Source organism: Periplaneta americana, chromosome 7 (genome assembly GCF_040183065.1).
Source record: "Periplaneta americana isolate PAMFEO1 chromosome 7, P.americana_PAMFEO1_priV1, whole genome shotgun sequence".
NCBI classification, from domain to species: Eukaryota; Metazoa; Arthropoda; class Insecta; order Blattodea; family Blattidae; genus Periplaneta; species Periplaneta americana.
Window position 1 is genome coordinate 120040276 of NC_091123.1, and position 16168 is coordinate 120056443.

The window sequence follows — 16168 nt, forward strand, 5'->3', positions numbered from 1 at the left end:
ATTTGAGGTTAAAAGTGAAAGATAAGTATGCATTATAGTAATTCTCCAGAAAAGCTAACACTACATTAGAGTGGTTTCCGTGACTTGTATATAGTCATAAACACGTGGTTTTAGTTAACAGCAACAACATAAAAATCGTTAATACTTACCGTATTACAATAGTTAGCCTTTCTCTTCCGTGGCAACCTATGTTCGATCTCCAGTTGAGACACGAAGGAATTTGTGATCGAAAAGTGGGAGTGAGGTGATTTTCTCGGTGTGCTCCAATTTCTCCTCACCATCATCATCATCATCATCATCATCATCTTTTCACCATACTCCACAATCACCCTCACTCTGCGAGGTCCAAATCCAGGCTTTTAGTACTAATAAAAAATGGCTGAAAACGTTGTACACATTGTTTAATAAAGACTATTATATCTATTGTAATAAACTATTGTAACTCTTCCCCCCCCCCTACTTGTTACTTTTGTACCAATATAACACTCGAGATGTCCAGGATGTAATACTAGAGAAACGGACAGTTTCCCTAATTCGTCCTGGACCTCTCGCATGTCATGTTCGTAAATAGTAGAGGGGGAAATGAATTGTGCACAATTGGGTATAATTCTTCTGGAGAATTATCTGCTGTACAATATTTGTGTGTACTGAATTACATGAATGTGTCATACATATGGTAAAGATCACTGGTGATTCCTCCATGAAGAATATGAGGATGATCCTACAGTTTAATTTCGTGCCTCTGAAGATAGAAAACATTTTAATTACAGAATTTGATTTTCAATGCGTCCCGGCGTATTAATTTCCTTCAAGCTTCCACTTTCTGTTGTGAGTTATCGCCACTCCACAGCTCAGAAATAATTTCCGAGGAACCATCCAAATATCTTACAGCAAACGGGTTTTTGTAGCAATGAAGTTAGAGGACAGGGGAGAGTGCGGAGGGAAGAGTATGGCTTGAGTTTAACCGCGTTTGAGGATATGACCGTGTATCCTAATACTACGACCCTTCTTTCTGGGTGGTGGAGACCCTGTCAAAGACTACAGTAAGAATATTCAAGTACCCTTATAGCCTCGTTAAATGCAGTTTATTGGTCATTTTAAAAGAATAGAATAAACGAAAGAATAAATAATTTAAAATGATACAATATAAACAATAAAATGAATAAAAAACAAAATTACATAAAAACAAATAAATTCCTTTCAGATGACAGGACAGCCGAAAGAATATCTGAAGTTGTATTTGATCATTAAGAAGAACTGAACTGTAACAAGAAATTATTTGCGCAAACGTACGACGGAACATCGGTAAATATCGGGCAGTACAATGGCTTAGGAGCCATCTTCGCAACTAAAAAGGGAAGGAGAATGGGACTTCACTACTAATAAATTGCCAGTTCCAGAATGGTGAGTCAAAGACTAACATAGGCCTACTTGTATTGATTTTGCATGCTCTATTATTATTATTATTATTATTATTATTATTATTATTATTATTATTATGTTTTGTCTTGGTCATCAGTCGTCAATCTCATATCCTTACTTACTTACTGGCTTTTAAGGAACCCGGAAGTTCATTGCCGCCCTCACATAAGCCCGCCATTGGTACCTATCCTGAGCAAGACCAATCCAGTCTCTATCATCATGTCCCACCTCCTTCAAATCCATTTTAATATTATCTTCCCATCTACGTCTCGGCCTCCCCAAAGGTCTTTTTCCCTCCGGCCTCCCAACTAACACTCTATATGCATTTCTGGATTCGTCCATACGTGCTACATGCCCAGCCCATCTCAAACGTCTGGATCAATCTCATATCCTACATACAAAAAAAAAAATATCATATCCTACATACAAAAAATATCACGAGTCGCCACTGGAAAGGATAAAATTCTTGACCAATTTTGGAGTAACATTTCGGTTTTAATCTCCTCCTCCCTTCTTGTTCCATTCCATTCACTGATACAATGTTTCTCATGGAAATCCAGGTGTCGCAGTTTTACGCAAATCACCAACACTCTTCTTCTTCTTTTTCTGTGGCTTTAAAATCCTTGCAGTTTGACCTTAGCCCTCCTAATGAGTAATGATATCTTCCACTTGTCATTTTGGGCTTCGCAGCAGTAAGTTTTCCCCCACCCCCAGAGGTAGGGGTGGATTCTGCATAGGAATGGGAAGTAACAGCACCAACTTGGAAAGTTCCAAGTATAGAACTTTAGTCTATTGTTAAAGTCAAGGAAATGTGATCCCACAGTCCATCTATTTCAATTTCAGAGAAGTTCTGAAATTATTTTTCTTAAAAGAAGTGGTAGCCTAGTATTCTGCATAACACTGATTAATAACTCATTAAAAACTTGGTCACCATCTCATAACTAGGCCTAGTCCGATTTTTAATAAGAAACATTTAAATGGAACCCTAAGAGATAAACACTGTCCCATTTTCTCGTGACATGATGTCACTCGTGGTACCACAGAAACATTCAATTACAATTTTATTTTCTTAATTGTTAATTTGGTAATTAGCAAGGGACTGCCGGTCTTTCACAAAGTATTTGACAAGGTTAGTGGGTTAGTTGAGGGGGAATGAATGTGACGTGAGGCCGAGGAATATGTGGAAAGATTTCAATGATTTAAGATCCTCTGCCTGACGACATTTAGATATCCCCTCACCTAACCCACTAACCTTCTCACATACAGTACCTTGTAGAAGACAGGCGGATCCTTGTTAATTACTGTTAACTTATTATTAAATATTTTATTGGAAATTTTTATTCAATTATTATATATTTTATCTCCCTCTCTCTGTAATCCACTCTATATATATATATATATATATATATATATATATATATATATATATATATATATATATATATATACAGGGTGTTTCAAAAATACGGGGCATAATTTCAGGTATGTATTTCCCACATGCAGACAATCAAAATAGTTCATTACAACATGTGTCCGGAAATGCTTCATTTCCGAGTTATGGCCTTCACAACATTGAAATTCACCGGAACGTTTTTCTTTCCGCAGGTCGTTGTCATTACAGAAGATGTTCAAAATGTCCACCTCCTGCTTGAATACAGACCTCACATCGATGTCTCATTGACCTGCGAACACGATCCTGATCGATGGATAGGTAGAGGTGGCCCAATTGGTTGGCCTCCATGCTCACCTGATCTGAACCCTCTCGATTTCTACTTGTGGGGGCCATTTAAAATCATTGGTTTATTCGTCTCCGGTGCCTGATTTGGAATCCCTTCGGAATCGAATTGTGGCATATTCTGAGGACATACGCAATACTCCTTGAGTTTGGGATCGTGTTCGCAGGTCAATGAGACATCGATGTGAGGTCTGTATTCAAGCAGGAGGTGGACATATTGAACATCTTCTGTAATGACAACGACCTGCGGAAAGAAAAACGTTCCGGTGAATTTCAATGTTGTGAAGGCCATAATAACTCGGAAATGAAGCATTTCCGGACACATGTTATAATGAACTATTTTGATTGTCTGCATGTGGGAAATACATACCTGAAATTATGCCCCGTATTTTTAAACACCCTGTATATATATACAGGGTGTTTAAAAATACGGGGCATAATTTCAGGTATGTATTTCCCACATGCAGACAATCAAAATAGTTCATTATAACATGTGTCCGGAAATGCTTCATATATACAGGTACTGCTACACAGAAATGTCACATATAAACAGCAGTGGATTACATATGTCTTCCACTGAGATTAGGATTACATACGTAATCCACACAGATTTGCATTACATATGTAATCCACTCTGAAAACATATATACTCCTACAGAGAAGAAAAAGTCACAGTTACAGCAGAAGACTCCAGATTACACGGATAAACTGTAACACGAAAGGATGTGGCAACTTATTATTCAGCAGTGGATTACATTTGTCTTCCATTGACAGTTGGATTACGTATATGATTCATATACTTTCTCTCTCTTTCTCTCTCTGTTTCTGTTATATCACAGAGCGCATGATCATATTCCAAGTTCCAGTTATGACCAGGCTTCGAGACTTCGGACCCAATAGAGCAGTTCAGTGGGAAATCCGCATAATGGCGTACTGAGTATAGTGGTAAAGCGTACAGTGGGTGGGGGTACTGTAGAATGAATGCCAACAAATACGCAAAGGAAAACGCTCTGGATTCGAAGGTTCTGACGAATAATTTGGTTTTCATACAAACTGTGTCTAAAACTATTACACGATTAGAGAAGTCAGAGCAAGAGATGCCGGAAGCCCTCAAATTAATTTAGAAAATGACACAGAGAATTAATGAGACATCAAGTACACCGGTTACTGAACGTGTAAAACAGAAGTGGAAATAAATTTTATGTAAAAATAACGGATATGGAACATTGTGTAACATAAACAGCAAATTAGGAGACATAAAGTCACCCGAGAATAAAGGACTGTCTCTTAGAGACTGCAATGATGTTAGGTTTTTTCGTTTTGCTCCTACCACGTCATGCGACATAGAGCGCAGCTTTCTACAGTACAAACTTTGGCAGATAACAGAAAAAGATTTACGTTTGAGACACTGAAAATGTATCTTGTAGTAGGTACATTGCAATTCGGTGCTGTAACTGCACTTCCTAAAAACGACAAATAGGATAAATGAAGAAATTAAAATTGCTACATGCTTATTTCCACCATTATATAACACTGTGTATAATTAAACACAAATACTTATAAAAGACAGGAGAATAAATACTTTTCACATTCTTTTGGCATTATCATTGTGTAATGTATATTTACTTTCAGAATGTACATATGTGTTTTTCCCCACACTACCGTACTCTACTCTAAATAGCAACGTTGTTACCTCAACACATCTCTATCTACCTGCAGCGAGTCAACAACCTATAGTACATGCACAGTAAACTTATTGTATCGGGTCCAAAATCTCGAAGCCTGGTTATGACACAAAGCCCATGCTCAGTAATCACAGTTACATTTTTAAGAAACTGCGCGTGCTCCCACTTATAACACCCTGCGCATGCTCGCTATGCAAAGTTCCTGCTTTAAGAGACTGCTCGTGCTCAGTGCTCCAAGTTCCAGTTTAAACGCACTGAGCATGCTCAATACTCCAATTTCTATTTATAAAACACTGCACATGCTCAATATTCCCTGTTCCAGTTTAAACACATTGCGGATGCTCGATATTCCAAGTGCCAGTTTTAACATACTGAGCATGCACGCTATTCCAAAATCCAGATTGAACCCATTCCGCATGCACAGTATTGCGAGTTCCAGCTATATCACACTGCGCATGCACCGCATTCAAAATACGAGTTGTGACATAATGCGAATGCTCAATATTCCAAGTTCGAGTTTCAACACAATGCGCATGCTTAGTACACCAAATTCTACTTATAACACGCTGCGCATGCTCAGTATTCCTCGTTCCAGTTTTAACATATTGCGCACGCAAGCTATCCCAAAATCCAAATTGAACCCATTCCGAAGGACAGTATTGCTAGTTCCAGGTATATCACACTGTGCATGCACCGTTTTCCAAATTAGAGTTATGACATACTGCGCATGCACAGTATTACAAGTTCAAGTTTAGCACACTGCGCGTGGTGAATATTTCAACTTCAAGTTTTAACACATTGCGCATGCTCAGTATTCCGTGTTCCAGTTTTAACATAATACGCATGCTCAGCATTCCAAGTTTCTGTTACGACACACTGCGCATGCTCAGGTTCCCAATTCGAAGGTCTCTCTCTGCAATCCACTCTAAAAATAACATATATACGCACTGCTACACAAAAAAGTCACATATAAACAGCAGTGGATTACATTTGTTTTCCACTGAGATTTGGATTATATAAGTAATCCACACAGATTTGGATTACGTGTGTAATCCACCCGTAATTGGAATACATACGTAATCCACTCTAAAAACATATATACTCCTACAGAGGAAAAAGTCACACTTACATCCAAACACTCCAGATAACAGGGACAAACTGTAACACGACAGGATGTGGCAACGTATTCAGCACTGGGTTACATTTGTCTTCCACTGACAGTTGGATTAAGTATATGATCCATTTGTTCGCGTAGGCTTCCGCGGCTGGTGTACAGTTGTCAAAAAAAAAAAAAAAAAAAAAAAGTGGCCGCACTCGTGAACAACGAATATTTTCTAAGTCCACTTCGGGTCACGGCGATGTTACACGATGCATATGCTTGTAGCAGCAGTTCCGGAACTATGTGAGTATCTCATATCTGCGTCTCGTTGACCAGCGGTAGAGTGCCTGGTTAATGATTCGAAGGTTGTGGGTTCGGGCCTTTTTCAAATTTTCATTTTATTTTTCAATCGATCTTTAGCGATATAAATAATATTCAAATTATCATTTATATTCTGTCACCGTCCTTTATCGATATCAAGTTATTTATATTTTGTTATCGTTCTTTTAGCGATATATACATAATATTCAAGCTATATTTTTTTGTATTCGTTCTTTAGAGATATAAATAATATTCAAGTTATCATTTATATTCTGTGCTCGTTCTTTAGCGTTTCAGTATTCAAGTTATTTATATTCTGTTATTGTTCTTTCGCGATATAAATAATCTGTATTTTATGTAATTATTATAATATAAATAACCATTTTTCTTTGTAAAATAGGTTAGTTTATTTAAATAATTAAACATATATTATATAATATCTTATATTAATTAAACAAGCCGATATTTATCATTTATACTCTGTGATACTGTACAAAATTATTCAAGTTATCTATATTGTTATCGTTCTTTAGCGATATAAACAACATTCGAGTTATAATTTATATTCAGTTATCATTCTTTAGCGATATAAATAACATAAAATTAATATTAGGTTTGAAACAATACAGTTGCATAATACTGATGTTAGTTTTTTCTTTTTATATTATTACATTATACTATCTTGAACCACAATAAAATGAAAAGGAGTGACGAGGATTTGAACCTGAGACGTTTACATCTAAATTCCGACGTTCTTCCGCCGAGCTTCGAGAACACAAGTGTGGAAACATATTCGGAAAAATTGGCCCAATTCCCCTCCAAGATTATCTGATGATTTGTAGAAGCTAGTCCAGGATGTGGGGGACAAAGGCTAATTGGGATTTCCCGGTCTCTGATCGGGTCAAACGTCCTGATACAACTAATATTTAACCCTTGCGGTGAATTTCGGTAAAGTCTGGGGGGCCCAATTAGTCAAATCTAATCTTCTAATCTCCACGCCTGGGATCTAATAAAATGCGAAAGAGACAGTGGTGTGCGGAAAGCAACGGAAAGTTACCGCATTTATCCTTCCTAAGAAAAACTGCAAACATGAACAAAGGAAGCTTTTAATAGAAAAAGGAGCATCTTCTTAAGGACCTCTGGAAAAAGAACTAAGGAAGAGACTAGTGAAGTGCTTTGTGTGAAGTGTGGCATTGTATGGGGAAGAAACATGGACATTACGACGAAATGAAGAGAAATGAATAGAAGCATTTGAAATATGGATGTGGAGAAGAACGGAGCGTGTGAAGCGGACAGACAGAATAAGAAATGAAGTTGTGTTGGAAAAAGTGGGTGAAGAAAGAATGATGCTGAAACTGATTAGAAAGAGGAAAAGGAATTGGTTGGGTCACTGGTTGAGAAGAAACTGCCTACTGGGGGATGCACTGGAAGGGATGGTGAATGGGAGAAGAGTTCGAGACAGAAGAAAATATTAGATGATAGACGACATTAAGACATGTGGATCATATGCGGAGACTAAGAGGAAGGAAGAAAATAAGAAAGATAGAAGAATGCTGGGTTAGCAAAGAGAGACCTGCTCATGAGAAGAACACTTATGTATGTATGTTCAGAATGCCTGGAATGTCGTGTCGCTATTTGTAAAGACTAGTCGATTCCATGCCCACTCGACTGCAAGGTGTGATCAAGATAAGGGAAAGATAGACTAAATATTGAATCGTGGCTTTTTTTGTTTTTTGAACGCTTGTTTGAATGTTCTAAGGCAGACGCCAGTAAGTTTGTTTTGTTTATGCCACGAAAGTTATTTTTGTTGAGAATAAAATCTTTTTTCTTCCCATTTGCAGCCACAATGTCATAATGATAAAGTTATGGCATAATACATTAATGAACCTGATGTTAATTACTAAAATAATCGTAAAATAGAAAGGAACAATTATGTATATTTTGTCTCTCTCTCTTAAAAATAAAACAAAAAACAACATAAAACGAACTAGGTTGTATTCGAACGCAGGACCTCACGAAAACCAGGCAGGAACGCTACCATTACACCATCAAGTAACACACGGAATACTCTAATTATAACTGTAGATATCAGGCAACGTGGTCAAACAACATGTAACATCGCCTGTCTCCGAATTGTACCGAAGATACCCGAAGGGAACTTTGTTTCTGGAGAGCGGCCACATTTTCTTTTGACAACTGTACATGGTCTGTAGATAAACTTCGGGGCTTCTACCGCGTTGTCTTGGTGTTGGGAGCTGACGTTTCGACCGCTGTGTTCTGATCATCTCCAACTGCTCTGAAGATGACCACAACACAGCGGTCGAAACGTCAGCCACCAACACCAAGACAACGCGGTAGAAACCCCGAAGTTTATCCACAGACCATATGAACCAGCTTGATTTGCTATTAGATCTATGCAAAAGATAGTAAATATCAATACCTTAAAAACAATATACTTTGCATACTTCCACTCGGTAATGAGTTTTGGAATAATATTCTGGGGAAATTCCACAGATAGTAATAATATATTTCTATTACAAAAAAGAGTAATTAGAATAATAGTAGGTGCCAAATGTAGGGAATCGTGTAGGGCTATTTTCAAAAAACTACAAATAATGCCCATGGCTTGTCAGTATATCTTTTCATTAATAATCTTCCTCGTATGTAATCGTGAAAACTTTGTACTGTAACTAATTCAACAGTTCATAGCATAAATACACATCAAAAAAATGACTTTCATACTCCATCGGCAAGTCTATCGTGCTATCAAAACGGAGTGCGTTATATGGCAGTAAAAATTTTTAATAGCCTCCCTATCGATATAAAAAATGAAACTCGAAACATAAAATTATTTAGGGCCAAATTAAAGAAGTACTTAATTTCTCACGCCTTCTATTCTGTAGGTGAATTCATGACATTCAATAACACTTCATGAAATTGATACTAAAACTTTGTGTTGTACTAGTAGACTAAATTGTAAATCTCTTCTGTATATATTCCAACTAGACTGTGACTATAAATTAAGATTTTATAATAGTATTAAGTTTTTTGACTTGTTCCATATTCTAGCTGTAAGCAATGTATGAATACCATGGAATGTTAATAAATACAATACAATACAACCGTTTACTTTCTCTCTGTGTTTCTGTTATAACACTGTACCCATGATCAGTATTCCAAGTTCCAGTTGACACACAGCCCATGTCCAATAGTACTATTCTGTTTTCGCTGTAAGAAAAATCCTAATGTAAACACAAGCACGTTGCTATCATACTCGTGATTGGCTCGCAGTCGAAACACTCAAACGACGCAGGAAAATATAGTTCCGTATTTTGAAACCATAATCTTATATTATTTGAAAATAAAAAATTGAATTCTAGTTGTTAAATACGATTAAACATGTAACTTCAATTATATGCAAAAGAAAAGTTATTTTTATATTTTATTTACTATGAATGCGGATGAATACCAAGAGTAATACTTAGGTAGTCTGTTCTTGTAACAAGATGGCTCACTTGAGTTCGTAATTGTTCACATAAGCACGTGGTACTGAAGTATGGCTTCTCCATCCTGCATGGAAAAGCCCCTTTGTCCGGCAGTGATTGACCTTACACGTAAGCTTAAACTAATTTAATTGCAGTAATTATAAAGTAAAAGTTTCCTAAGCAAACTAATGCATAGCAGTGAGGTTAGGTCTATTTGACGAGTAATGGCAAATGTGTAACATGAAACAGAATGTACAAAATGGGTGATATCATGTACTGAAAACATATGGCGCCACGCTGCGGACAATGAAGCCCCACTTCAATCACGTGCTATTGTTTACATTAGGATTTTTCTTACAGCGAAAAGATTATAGTCCCAGTTCTAAGGAACTGCTCATAGTTATAACTCCCTGCGCTTCCTCACTACGCCAAGTTCCTGTCTTAAAAGACTGCGCAAGCTCAGTGCTCATCCATGTTCCAGTTATAACACACTGCTCATGTTCGGTATCCAAAATTTCAGTTTACCCATGCTCAGTACCCCAAATTCTGTTTATAACACAGTTCACATGCTCAGTATACATTGTGCCAGTTTAAACCCAATGCGCATGCTTGATATTACAAATTGCAGTTGTAACATACTGCGCATGCACGCTATTCCAAAATCCAGATTGAACCCATTCCGCATGCACAGTATTGCGAGAGCCAAATATAGCACACTGCGCATGCACTGGTCTCCAAATACGAGTAACGACATACCGCGCATGCTCAGTATTCAAAGTTCCAGTTTCAACACACGGCGCATTGTCGTACCTCAAATTCTAGTTATATCACACTGCGATGCTCAGTATTCCTCGTTCCAGTTTTAACACATTGCGTTTGTTTGATATTCCAATTTCCAGTTTTAACATACTGCTCACACACGCTATCCCAAAATCCAGATTCAACTCATCCCGCATGCACAGTATTGCGAGTTCCAGCTATATCACTCTGCGCATGCACCGTATTCCATATACGAGTTATGACCTACTGCGCGTGCAAAGTGCTACAAGTTTCTGTTTAGCACACTGCGCGTGGTGAATATTTCAAGTTCAAGTTTTAACACATTGCGCATGCTCAGTATTCCAAGTTCCAGTTTTACACAATGAAAGTGTCTGTGATGACACACTGCGCATGCTCAGTTTTCCCAGTCGAGAGAGTCACTCTCTCCCCGTCTCCCTCTCTTTCTCTCCACCATCTCCCTCTCTCAATCTCATCCACCCTAAAAATTTATATACAGTAGGTACTGCTACAAACACAGAAATGTCACATAATATCAGCGGTGGATTACATTTGTCTTTCACTGAGACTTGGATTACATATGTAATTAGATTACATATGTAATTCACTCTAAAACATGTATACTCCTACAGGAAATAAAAGTCACAGTTACATCCAAACACTCCAGATAACAGGGATAAACTGTAACACGCAAAGAATGTGACTATTTTAAGCAGTGGATTACATATTTTCTCTTCTACTGACAGTTGGCTTAAGTATATGATCCATATACTTTCTCTCTCTTTCTCCCTCTCTGTTTCTCTTACCTTATAACACAGTGCGCATAATCAGTATCCCAAGTCCTAATCGTGACACACAGCCCGTGCTCAGTAGCAAAAGTTCCAGTTTTAAGAAACTGCACGTGCTCGTAGTTATAACAGCCTGCGCATGCTCATTATGCCTAGTTCCTTTCTTAAGAGACTGCGCATGCTGAGTGTTCCAAGTTCCAGTTATAACACATTGCTAATGCTCAGTACTCGAAGCTTCTGTTTAAACACACTGCGCAGGCTCAGTACTCCTAATTGTGTTTATAACACAGTGCACATGCTCAATATCCCATGTGCCAGTTTAAACTCATTGCGCATGCTCGATATTACAAGTTCCAGTTGTAACATACTGCGCATACAAGCTATTCCAAAATCCAGAATAAACCCATCCCGCATGCACAGTATTGCGAGTTCCAACTATATCACACTGCGAATACACCGTTCTCCAAATATGAGTTACGAAATATTGGGCATGCTCAGTATTTAAAATTCCAGTTAAACCCCACACCGTGCATGCTCCGTACTCCAAATTCTAGTTTTAACACACTGCGCATGCTCAGCAGTATTCCTCGTTCTCGTTTAGACACACTGCGCATGCTCGATATTCCAATTTCCAGTTTTAACATACTGCGCATGCACGCTATCCCAAAATCCAGATTGAACCCATTCAGCATGCACAGTATTGTGAGTTCCAGCTATATCACACTGCGCATCCACCGTATTGTGAGTTCCAGCTGTATCACACTGAGCATGCACCGTATTCCATATACGAATTACGACATACTGCGCATGCACAGTACTACAAGTTCCAGTTTAGCAGACTGTGCGTGGTGAATATTTCAATTTCTAGTTTTACCACATTGAGCATGCTCAGCATTCCGTGTTCCAGGTTTAATACAGAGCGCATGCTCAGTGTTACCAGATCCAGTATTAACACAATGCGCATGCTCAGCAATTTAATTTCCTATTATGACAGATCGCGCATGTCCAGCGTTCCCACTTCGACAGTCTCTGTCTCTCTGTCTCTCTCTCTTTATCTCTCTCATATCCACTATAAAAGAATATATTGTATTGGTACTGCTACACAAAAATGACACATGTAAATAGCAGTGGATTACATTTGAATTCCATTGAGATTTGGGTTACATAATAACCCAACCATAGTTAGATCACATATTATGTAATCCCCTCTACAAACATATACACTCCTACAGAAAAAAAAGTCACATTTACATCCAAAGACTCCAGATAACAGGGATAAACTGTAGCACGAAAGAATATGGCTACTTATTATTCAGCAGTGGATTAAATTTGTCTTCTACTGACAGTTGGCTTAAGTATATGATCCAGATACTTTCCCTCTCTGTTTCTCTTACCGTATAACACAGTGCGCATGCTGTGTGTTGCGATTTTTAGTTTTAAGACAATCGGCATGCTCACGGTTCCAAGTTTATGTTATGACACACTGCGCATTCTCAGTGTTCCCTGTTCGAGAGACTCTCTGTCTCTCTCTCTCTCACTGTAATCCACTCGAAAATATATATTGGTACTAATACACAGAAATATCACTTGTAAACAGCAGTGGATGACATTTGTCTTCCACTGAGATTTGGATTACATATGTAATCCACTCATAATTGGATTACATATGTATTCCACACAGATTTGCGTCACATACGTAATCCACACTTAATTAGATTTCAGATGTTATTTACTCTAAAAACATAATACTTCTACAGAGAAAAAAAATGACAGATACATGCAAACAATCCAGATGAGAGGGATAAACTGTAACACGAAAGAATGTGACACCTTATTATTCAGCAGTGGATTACATTTGTCTTCCACTGACAGTTGGATTACGTATATGATCTATGTACTTTCTCTCTCTGTTTCTGTTATAATACAGTACGCATGATCAATTTTAAGTTCCAGATATGACACAGCACATGCACAGTAGTTCAAGGTCCAGTTTTAAGAATCTGTGCTTGCTCAAATTATAACACCATGCGCATGCTCACTATGCCTAGAGTCTGTGTTAAGATACTGCGCAAGCTAAGTATTCCATGTTCCAGTTGTAACACAGTGCGCATGCTCAGTATTCCAAGTTCCAGTTTCAACAGACAGCGCATGCTTCGTGCTCCAAATTATATTTATAACACATTGCGCATGCTCAGTATTCCTCGTTCCAGTTTAAAATATTGCGCATGTCCCATATTCCTAGTTCCACTTTTAACATACTGGACACGCACACTATCCGAAAATCCAGATTGAACCCATTTCGAATGCACAGTATTGTGAGTTCCATCTGTATCAATGTGCGCATGCATCGTATTCCATATACAAATTACGACATACTGCGTATGCAAAGTACTACAAGTTCTAGTTTAGCACACTGCGCGTGGTGAATATTTCAAGTTCTAGTTTTACCACATTGAGCATGTTCAGTATTCCGTGTTCCACGTTTAACACAGAGGGCATGCTCAGTGTTACGAGATCCAGTTTCAACACAAAGCGCAAGCTCAGCACTTTAATTTTCTTTTATGACACACTGCGCATGGCCAGTGTTCCCAGTTCGAGAGTCTCGGTCTCTGTCTGTCTGTCTCTCTCTCTCTCTCTCATATCCACTATAAAAGTATATATCGGTACTGCTACACAGAAATGTCAGATGTAGGCAGCAGTGGATTGCATTTGAATTCCACTGGGATTTGGATTATATATGATATCCACCCATAATTATATTACATATGCAATCCACTCTAAAAACATATATACTCCTACAAAAAAAAAGTCGCATTTACATCCAAAGACTCCAGATAAGAGGGATAAACTGTAACACGAAAGAATGTCGCTACTTATTATTCAGAAGTGGATTACATTTGTCTTCTACTGACAGTTGGCTTAAGTATATGATACATATACTTTCCCTCTCTTTCTCCGTCTCTGTTTCTCTTACCCTATAACACAGTGCGCATGATCATTATTCCAAGTTCCAATTGTGACACACTGCCCGTGCTTAGTACTCCAAGTTCTAGTTTTAAGAAACTGCAAGTGCTTATAGTTATAACACAGTGCGCATGTCACTACACCTAGCTTCTGTGTTAACAAACTGGACTTGTTCAGTTCCATTAGTAACACACTGCGCATGCTAAGTCTTCCAAGTTTCAGTTTCACTACACTGCACTTGCTCCGTACTTCAAATTCTATTTACCGTATTGGTCCGAATATAAGCCGCACTTTTTATTCAAATTTCAAACTCGAAAAGTTGGGGTGCGGCTTATTTGCGCGGCCGATAAATTTAAACTTGAAATGTGGCGCATGTTGCTACCGGTAATTTTATCATTTTGAAATGGAGCAACAATGCCACGCGCTCGTGTTTGAAATTGTCAGCAGTCGTATGGTATATGACGCAACAATGTACCAATCTTCATATTACAGTGATCGTACTCTTGTGTATGATAGGACAGATTAAAACAGTTTGTACGTAGCTACGGGTTCAGCCATGAGCGGAAACGTAGAAAGAAAAGCTTCAACAAGCTTGGGAATTCGGCGCAGTGATGACGGTAGTTTCAAACTTGCAGTTATTCGTCATGCTAGGAGTACGTCTAATAGAGAAGCCGGCAAAAAGTGTAGTGTGGATGAGTCTAATGTGCGGCGCTGGATCGCCTCGGAGGATAAACTGCAAAATGCCAATACAACCAGAAAATCTTTCAGAGGACCCAAGGCTGGGAAATACCCTGAACTAGAACGTAGGGTCCTTTCCTTTGTACAAGACAAAAGGAAAGAAGGGATGCCTATCTCTCGACAAGTAATCCAGGTAAAATCGTTGGAAATAGCGAAGACCCTAAACATTCCACTGACAGAATTCCATGGGAGTATAGGTTGGTGCCGCAGGTTTATGCGTAGAAGTGGCCTTGTTCTCCGACGAAGCACTTCATTAGCACAGAGACTGCCAGAGGATTTTACTGAAAAACTCATCAACTTCCAGAGGCATGTCATTGAATTGCGTCAGCGCCACTCTTACCCATTACACCAGATCGGCAATGCCGACGAGACGCCTGTATTTTGGGACATGCCGAGCAATATGACAGTTGACAATAAAGGGGCGAAAAGCATATCATTGAGAACAACTGGAAATGAAAAACAAAGAATCACTGTGATGCTGGCGGTTACGGCAGATGGAGGAAAACTGCCTCCGTACGTTATTCTGAAGCGTAAAACTATGCCCAAGGAGAATTTACCTAAGGGATTAGTGATTCGTTGCCAAGAGAAAGGATGGATGACAACCGAACTAATGGTGGACTGGCTAGCTACGGTTTGGAATCGCAGACCAGGTGCGCTGCTCTGTAAGAGGGCTATGTTAGTATTGGATGCCTTTAAAGGTCACCTCACACCCGAAGTAAAGAAGAAAATTACTGCATTGAAGACATACCTAGTCGTCATACCTGGAGGTATGACATCAAAATTGCAGGTGCTTGATGTCGTCGTGAACAAGCCTTTTAAAGACCATCTCCGAAAACAGTATTCGGATTGGCTTCTAGAAGGGGGTCATGCATTCACTCCATCTGGGAAGATCAAGAAGCCATCTGTCAGCCTTATGTGTGAGTGGATTCTCTCTTCATGGCACACGATATCACCAGATTCAATCATCAAAGGCTTCAAGAAATGCTGCGTGTCTAATGCTCTGGATGGCAGTGAGGACGACGCACTTTGGGCGGAGAGTGATGAACAAAGTGACAGTGATGAAACAAATACCGGTACCGGTAGTAGTGAAGTCAGCAGTGACATTGGAGAAGACGGTGATTAGTTGTACCGGTATTTTTGGTGATTTACCCACG

The 16168-nt window shown here is 38.7% G+C and overlaps 1 long non-coding RNA gene across 1 annotated transcript in view; it reads right to left on the reverse strand.

The window, feature by feature from the left end:
• Positions 1-286: 286 nt before the first annotated feature.
• LOC138702729 (uncharacterized) overlaps positions 287-16168 on the reverse strand; it is a 51028-nt gene continuing 35146 nt past the window's right edge. The window contains exon 3 of the long non-coding RNA XR_011332884.1: positions 287-379. This is a non-coding gene — a long non-coding RNA (uncharacterized lncRNA). The remainder of the gene's footprint in view (positions 380-16168) is intronic.